Below are 8,741 nucleotides of genomic sequence, written 5' to 3'. Positions count from 1 at the left end.
AGCATAAAAATATAGGAGAAAAAAAGACAAAAAAAAAATAAGGCAACAGAGAACGTTAAAAAAAAAGCCATTAAGAAACAAAGTGAAAAAGAAAGGATGGGACCTGACCAGGCGGTGGCACAGTGGATAGAGCCTTGGACTGGGATGCGGAGGACCCAGGTTTGAAACCCTGAGGTCGCTGGCTTGAGTGTGGGATCATGGACATGACCCCATGGTCACTGGCTTGATCCCAAAAGTCGCCAGCTTGAGCGCGGGCTCATCTGGTTTGAGCAAAAAGCTCACCAGCTTGGACTCAAGGTCGCTGGCTCAAACAAGGGGTTACTCGGTCTGCTGAAGGCCCGCGGTCAAGGCACATATGAGAAAGCAATCAATGAACAACTAAGGTCTCGCAACGAAAAACTGATGATTGATGCTTCTCATCTCTCTCCATTCCTGTCTGTCTGTCCCTGTCTATCCCTCTATCTGATTCTCTGTCTCTGCAAAAAAAAAAAGGGGGTGGGGGGAGTACAGATGAATAGCCAATGATCACGGGTATCCTTTCTTAGCCTAAAAGCAGTGGACGTCACAAAGATTGACATTGGGCCAAGAGAAAAGTTTAAACATTAAAAAAGTAATAATAACAACAGCTTATTAAAATGTAAGGCAAACAGTAATCTTGGGGATGGGGGGACCCACCTGCAACAAATCTGACAAACTAGGTTAAGTAGCCTTAAGACTAAAGAACCCTTGAGAGTCAATGGGAGAGGGGTGAGGGGTGGGGGGCGTTGGGAGTGAGTCGTGCTAGAACCCACCACCCTGCCAGGGAGATTATTTTAAGCTGAAAACAATTAAACCCCAACGAACTCAGGCAGAGTCTGGTAGTTCCCCCTTCCTACCTAAAGACATTGACAGCGCAAAGGGCCTCCGCAGATTCAGCGCGGCGCATAGGAATGGAGCGTGGCAGACAGGGAGGAGCCAAGCAGAAATCTGCGCTGCAGACTCCCCTCCGCGGCGGCATTGTTTCTGGGTGACTGCAGGAATTCGCCGACCAGGTGTCTGCTGCTTCTTATCTGCCTATGAATGGCCCGCCTCCTCACCTCAGCCCGGGAGGACATATATACCTCATTTGGCTTTCCCGTCTCTGGGACTTTCTAGCTTCTGTCACTTCGCTGGGGTCCCTTATTAAAACTGGATTTTCTCCTGCTACTCTGCTATTTGTTATTATTGAATTATTCGACCAACCAGACGAAAGAGAGGGGGAGGGGAAAGCTTCCCTGGCCGGACATCAGAAGAAAAATCTCACGAAGACCTCAAACGCTGCAAATGCTGTGGACAGAATTCACTCACAGGCGACAAATGTCCAATCATTATGCAAATTTAAGGTTTTCAATCTTGGTGATCATTTTAAAAATGCAGATTAAAAGAAGCAAAGGCTACTTAGCCACCCAAATAAGCAAAGATAAACTCAAAATTGCTATCACTTAACGGGTTAAGGACTGAGTGATACAAATACTCGTGACTCCACCAACGCTGTGGTGGAGAGCGCTTCAGTAATACTCTTAAAAATATTCACTCTTACTCTTTGCCCCAGTAATTCCCACTTCAGAGAAGCTCTTTCAACAAAGTCGCACTAGTGCAAAGTATTTCTGTAGAAAACATTCATTGCAGCCCTGTTGAAAATTGGGGACAGATGTAAATGAGAGGGAGGCGAGAACAGACCTCCTGGCGGCCTGTACATCTGCCCGTGTCTCCCTGAACTCAGAGAAAGGTGAGGCAGCCCACACACCTGTTGCTGCTGCTAGTGCTGGAGGGTGGGAATGAGGGGGGGGGCTGCTTTTTCTTTATATACCTCTGCATTGTTTCACCTGCCATAATTAACATGATATATCTGCTTTTGTAATTACGGTAAAAGGTAGTCCAGGAGGGAAGAAAATTCCCACACAGAAAAAAGATGAAACTATGCCAAATGGCATTTGATCCCCATCTATCCTATCAATGGGGACCCTAATAAAAAAAAACCCAATCACTTAAAATACAGTCATTGAGGACCTAGCCGATTGGTTCAGTGGATAAAGAATCGACCCCAGCCCATGGAGATCATGGGTTCAACCCCAGTCAGGGTACCTAAGAGAAGAAACCAATGAGTGCACAACTAAATGGAACAACTAAGTGAAAAGAAGTTGATGCTTTTTTTTTTCTCTCTCTCTCTCTCATCAATGGAAAAAAAGTCATTAAGCCTCCCTGGCCAGAAACAGCCAACTCTCTCATCAGCCGATTTCTAGAGCCATGAGAGTACCCAGCTAAGTTTATAGGTAGGTGAGCAGACTACCAGAAACTCAGAAGGGATTTATTTTTTTATATCCCCAAATTAAAAGCACACACTCTCTATTTAATCTGAGTCTAGAAGTCATAGGGCACCAAGGAAAGAAACTGTGGCGTCCTTCCCTGCTAATCACCATCACGTCCCTGACACACGCATACCCCCAAGTTAATATGTTGTAACTCAGGCCCATTGGAAATATCCTTTCCATGCAAACTGCACAGGCAGAAAACCAGATCAATAAGCACAACAAGAAGCCAGCTTAGACGAGCAGTTAAAGAAAGCCATGCAGACATATACAGCTTTTAGGTAATATCCTGAACCATTTAAACCAGCAAAGATAGCTCTGGCCAGGTAGCTGAGGTGGTGAGAGCATCCCCCAATCCGCCCGGGTTACAGGGATCGATCCCCAGTCATGGCACGTACAAGAATCAACCAATGGCCTGACTTGCGGGGGCACAGTAAATGAGGCATTGACCTGGTACACTGAGGTCGCTTGTTGGAAACTCTGGGTTTGCCCGATCAAGGCACATAAGACAAGCGATTACTATGAGTTGGTGCTTCCTGTTCCTCCCCCCACCTCTTTCTCCCTCTAAAGAAAAAAAAATCAATAAATAAAATCTTAAAAAAAAAGTCAACCGGCCAGTGGTAGAGTGTCGGCCTGGCGTGCGGAAGTCCCGGGTTCGATTCCCCGCCAGGGCACACAGGAGAAGCGCCCATCTGCTTCTCCACCCCTCCCCCTCTCCTTCCTCTCTGTCTCTCTCTTCCCCTCCCGCAGCCGAGGCTCCACTGGAGTAAAGATGGCCCAGGCACTGGGGATGGCTCCTTGGCCTCTGCCCCAGGCGCTGGAGTGGCTCTGGTCGCAACAGAGCGACGCCCCCGGAGGGGCAGAGCATCGCCCCCTGGTGGGCAGAGCGTCGCCCCCTGGTGGGCCTGCCGGGTGGATCCCGGTCAGGCGCATGCGGGAGTCTGTCTGGCTGTCTCTCCCCATTTCCAGCTTCAGAAAAATACAAAAAAAAAAAAAAAAAAAGTCAAACAATGCAAGCACAAATAAGTAAAACAAAGCAATGTTTCTCTCTCTCTCTCCCCCTTTCTCTCCCTCTAAAATCAATAAATTTAAAAATTTAAATAAACCAACAAAGATAAAGACAAATCTCGGTGTTGCCCAAGCTGTGGGCAAACAGTCATTTACATTTACATAGGTATTACTTTTAAAATATGTAAGCTTTAGGCGGCAGTATATCAAAGAAGAGATGTTTAGGACTTACCGTGCCCAACCCTCTCACTTCTCAGCTGAACTTCATATCACATGACTGTTTTGTAACTGTCTGTCAACATATGCTTCTTAATCTTTCCACGTTGCCTAAATCCCCCATCTTTAAACACAACCTGACACGTAGACACTCAAAAACTAGACGCATGAGTGGATACCCAACAACTAGGAGCAAGCCAAGCAAAGTAGGATTGACCAACATGATATTCAATACAACAGGCTTATAAGATGCTATCCAGCTGAAAGCCACGTTAGATGCAAGTGCAGAGCCTCATGGGAGAAAGATGCAAGCTTTCCTAGACCTCAGGACAGGTCTCCATCCGTCGGGCATTAGTTCAGTGGTCCCCAACCCCCAGGCTGCGGACCAGTACTGGTCCGTGGGCCATTTGGTACCGGTCTGCAGAGAAAGAATAAATAACTTACATTATTTCAGTTTTATTTATATATTTAAGTCTGAACAATGTTTTATTTTTAAAAAATGACCAGATTCCCTCTGTTACATCCGTCTAAGACTCACTCTTGACGCTTGTCTCGGTCACATAATGCATTTATCCGTCCCACCCTAAAGGCTGGTCCGTGAAAATATTTTCTGACATTAAACCGGTCCGTGGCCCAAAAAAGGTTGGGGACCACTGCCTTAGTTAACCTAGAGCGGCTTCCCCTGATCACCCCACCCCACCTGCAACCTCCCTCCCACCTTTCCTCAGTCATAATCTCAGGACACAGACAAGACAGGAGCCTCTGCAGGCCAGCTGTGCTCCTAAAGACACCTTGACCATCTCGTCAGGCAGTGTACACAGACTTACCCTATCGTTGCATCCGCTGTACGGAGGTCCCAGCATTGCCGTAAGCAGTCACCTCCTGGTGAAGGGCATGTAGCTGTTTGCAATTTTCCACCAGAACAAAGAGTGCTGCAAAGAACAATCTTGTATAAGCATTTATCTTTGGTCTGAGGTTATTTTTCATGACAGATTCCTAGAAGGACATTTACAGGCTAAGAGGATACACTCATTTTAAATTCTGATACTTACTAGTTAAGAGATTTTACGTGGTATTTGTCAAACTCCACATATTTAATTTTTTAATTGATTTTTAGAAAGGAAAGGAGAGAGAGACACCAACTTGCTGCTCCACTCACTCATGCTCTCATTGGTTGAATCCCGTGTGTGTCCTGACTGGGTATGGAACCCACAACCTTGGCATGTCTGGACGACGCTCTAATCAACTGAACTTCCCAGCCAGGGTCTCAACCTCCACATATGCTTTTAGCCTTTACCTGAAGAATTTGTTTACACTGTATAATCCTAACAAACAAGTGTGAAGAGGGTGTGAGGAAAAGGGAACCCTCCTGCAGTGCTGGAGGGAATGCAGACTTGTGCAGCCACTGTGGAAAACAGTGCGGCGCTTCCCCAAAATACACTGCTCACAGAAATTACAGGAGATTTCCTTCAGAACCTTTCACCCCAAAGCAGCAGAATATACATTCTTTTCAAGTGCTCATGGTACATTCTCTAGGATAGACCACATGTTAGGGCACAAAAGCGGTCTCAACAAATTTAAGAAGATTGAAACCATACCAAGCATTTTCTCTGATCACAATGGCATGAAACTAGAAATCAACCACAACAGGAAAACAGAAAAATACTCAAACGTGTGGAAACTAAATAGCATGTTATTAAATAACAAATGGGTTAACAATGATATCAAAGAAGAAATGAAAAAATTCCTAGAAACAAACGATAATGAGCATACAACAACTCAAAATTTATGGGACACAGCAAAAGCAGTCCTGAGAGGGAAGTTCATAGCATTACAGGCATACCTCAAGAAGCTAGAAAAAGCTCAAATAAACAACTTGATCCTGCATCTGAAAGAACTAGAAAAAGAACAGCAAGTAAAGCCCAGGGGTAGTAGAAGGAAGGAAATAATAAAGATCAGAGTGGAAATTAATGACATAGAGGCTAAAGAAACAATACAGAGGATCAATGAAACCAGAAGCTGGTTCTTTGAAAAGGTAAACAAGATCTATGAACCTTTAACTACACTCACCAAGAAAAAAAGAGAGAGGACTCAAATAAATAAAATTAGAAATGAGAGTGGAGAAATAACAACTGACACAACAGAAATACAAAATATTGTAAGAAAATATTAATACTATGAAGAACTATATGCCAAAAAACTAGAAAACCTGGCTGAAATGGACAAATTCTTTGATACATACAATCTTCCAAAAATCAATCTGGAAGAATCAGAAAACCTAAACAGACTGATTACAACAAATGAGATAGAAACAGTTATCAAAAAGCTCCCTACAAAGAAGAGCCCTGGGCCTGATGGCTTCACACGTAAATTCTACCAAATATTCAAAGAAGAACTAACTCCTATCCTTTTCAAGCTATTTCAAAAAATTCAAGTCGAAGGAAGACTTCCAAGCTCCTTTTATGAGGCAATCATAATTCTGATTCCAAAACCAGGCAAAGACAACACAAAGAAAGAAAATTATAGGCCAATATCCCTGATGAATATACATGCTGAAATCCTCAACAAAATATTAGCAAACTGGATCCAGCAATATATGAAAAAAATCATACACCATGATCAAGTGGGATTTATTCTGGGGAGGCAAGGCTGGTACAATATTTGCAAATCAATCAATGTGATTCATTACATAAACAAAAGGAAGGAGAAAAACCACATGATAATTTCAATAGATGCAGAAAAAGCATTTGATAAAATCCGGCACCCATTCATGATCAAAACTCTCAGCAAAGTGGGAATACAGGGAACATACCTCAACATGATAAAGGCCATCTATGACAAACCCACAGCCAACATCATTCTCAATGAGCGAAAATTAAAAGCAATCTTCTTAAGATCAGGAACAAGGCAGGGGTGTCCCCTTTTACCACTCTTATTCAACATAGTTTTGCAAGTCCTAGCCACAGCAATCAGACAAGAAGAAGAAATAAAAGGCATCCACATTGGAAAAGAAGAAGTAAAACTATCATTATTTGCAGATCATATGATATTGTATATAGAAAACCCTAAAGTCTCAGTCAAAAAACTATTGGACCTGATAAATGAATTCAGCAAGGTGGCAGGATATAAAATTAATACTCAGAAATAAGAGGCATTTTTATACATCAACAATGAACTGTCAGAAAGAGAAATTAAGGAAACAATTCCCTTCACTATTGCAACCAAAAATAAATAAAGTACCTAGGAGTAAATTTAACCAAGGAGATTAAAGACTTGTACTCAGAAAATTATAAAACATTGATAAAAGAAGTCTAGGAAGATACAAGTGGAAGCATATACCATGCTTATGGTTAGGAAAAATAAATACTATTAAAATGTTGCCTGACCTGTGGTGGCGCAGTGGATAAAGCGTCGACCTGGAAATGCCGAGGTCGCCGGTTCAAAACCCTGGGCTTGCCTGGTCAAGGCACATATGGGAGTTGATGCTTCCTGCTCCTCCCCCTTCTCTCTCTCTCTCTCTCTCTCTCTACCCCTCCTCTCTAAAAAAAAAAAAAAGAATAAATAAATAAATAAATAAATAAATAAAAATTAAAAAAAAAATACTATTAAAATGTCTATATTACCCAAAGCAACTTATAAATTCAATGCAATACCAATTAAAATACCAATGACATACTTCAAAGATATATAACACATATTCCAAAAATTTATATGGAACCAAAAGAGAACACGAATAGCCTCAGCAATCTTGAAAAGGAAGAATAAAGTGGGAGGTATCACACTTCCTGATATCAATTTATACTACAAGGCCATTGTACTCAAAGCAGCCTGGTACTGGCATAAGAACAGGCATATAGATCAATGGAACAGAACAGAGAACCCAGAAATAAATCCACAGCTCTATGGACAACTGATATTTGACAAAGGAGGTAAGAGCATACAGTGGAGTAAAGACAGCCTCTTCAACAAATGCTTTGGAAAATTGGACAGCTACATGCAAAATAAATGAAACTAGACTACCAACTTACACCAATCACAAAAATAAAATCAAAATGGATAAAAGACTTAAATGTAAGCCATGAATCCATAAGCATCTTAGAAGAAAACAGGCAGTAAGCTCTCTGACATCTCTCGCAGCAATATATTTGCTGATTTATCTCCACAGGCAAGTGAAATAAAAGACAGGATAAACAAATGTGACTATATCAAACTACAAAGTTTTTGCATAGCTAAAGACAATAAGAACAGAATAAAAAGACAAACTACACAATGGGAGAACATATTCGACAATATGTGTGATAAGGGGTTAATAACCAAAATTTATAAAGAACTTGTAAAACTCAACACCAGGAAACTAAACAATCCATTCAAAAAATGGGCAAAAGAAATGAATAGACACTTCTCCAAAGAGGACATACAGATGGCCAATAGGCATATGAAAAAATGCTCAACATTACTAATGATTAGAGAAATGCAAATTAAAACCACAATGAGATATCACTTCACACCAGTCAGAATGGCGCTCATTAACAAAACAACACAGAATAAGTGCTGGCGAGGATGTGGAGAAAAGGGAACCCTTCTGCACTGCTGGTGGGAATGCAGACTGGTACAGCCTCTGTGGAAAACAGTATGGAGATTCCTTAAGAAATTAAAAATCGAACTGCCTTTTGACCCAGCTATCCCACTTTTAGGAATATACCCCAAGAACACCATAGCACTGTTCCAAAAGGAGAAATGCATCCCCATGTTTATGGCAGATCTGGAAACAGCCCAAGTGTCTGTCATAGGACGAGTGGATTAAAAAGCTTTGGTGGCCCTGGCCGGTTGGCTCAGCGGTAGAGCGTCGGCCTAGCGTGCGGAGGACCTGGGTTCGATTCCCGGCCAGGGCACACAGGAGAAGCGCCCATTTGCTTCTCCACCCCTCCGCCGCGCTTTCCTCTCTGTCTCTCTCTTCCCCTCCCGCAGCCAAGGCTCCATTGGAGCAGAGATGGCCCGGGCGCTGGGCATGGCTCTGTGGCCTCTGCCTCAGGCGCTAGAGTGGCTCTGGTCGCAGCGACGCCCAGGATGGGCAGAGCATCGCCCCCTGGGGGGCAGAGCACCGCCCCTGGTGGGCGTGCCGGGTGGATCCCGGTTGGGCGCATGCGGGAGTCTGTCTGACTGTCTCTCCCTGTTTCCAGCTTCAGAAAA

This window comes from Saccopteryx bilineata, chromosome 6 (assembly GCF_036850765.1).
Source record: "Saccopteryx bilineata isolate mSacBil1 chromosome 6, mSacBil1_pri_phased_curated, whole genome shotgun sequence".
Classification (NCBI taxonomy): domain Eukaryota; kingdom Metazoa; phylum Chordata; class Mammalia; order Chiroptera; family Emballonuridae; genus Saccopteryx; species Saccopteryx bilineata.
The sequence above is the reverse complement of the archived record's forward strand: the minus strand, read 5'-3'. Positions refer to the sequence as shown.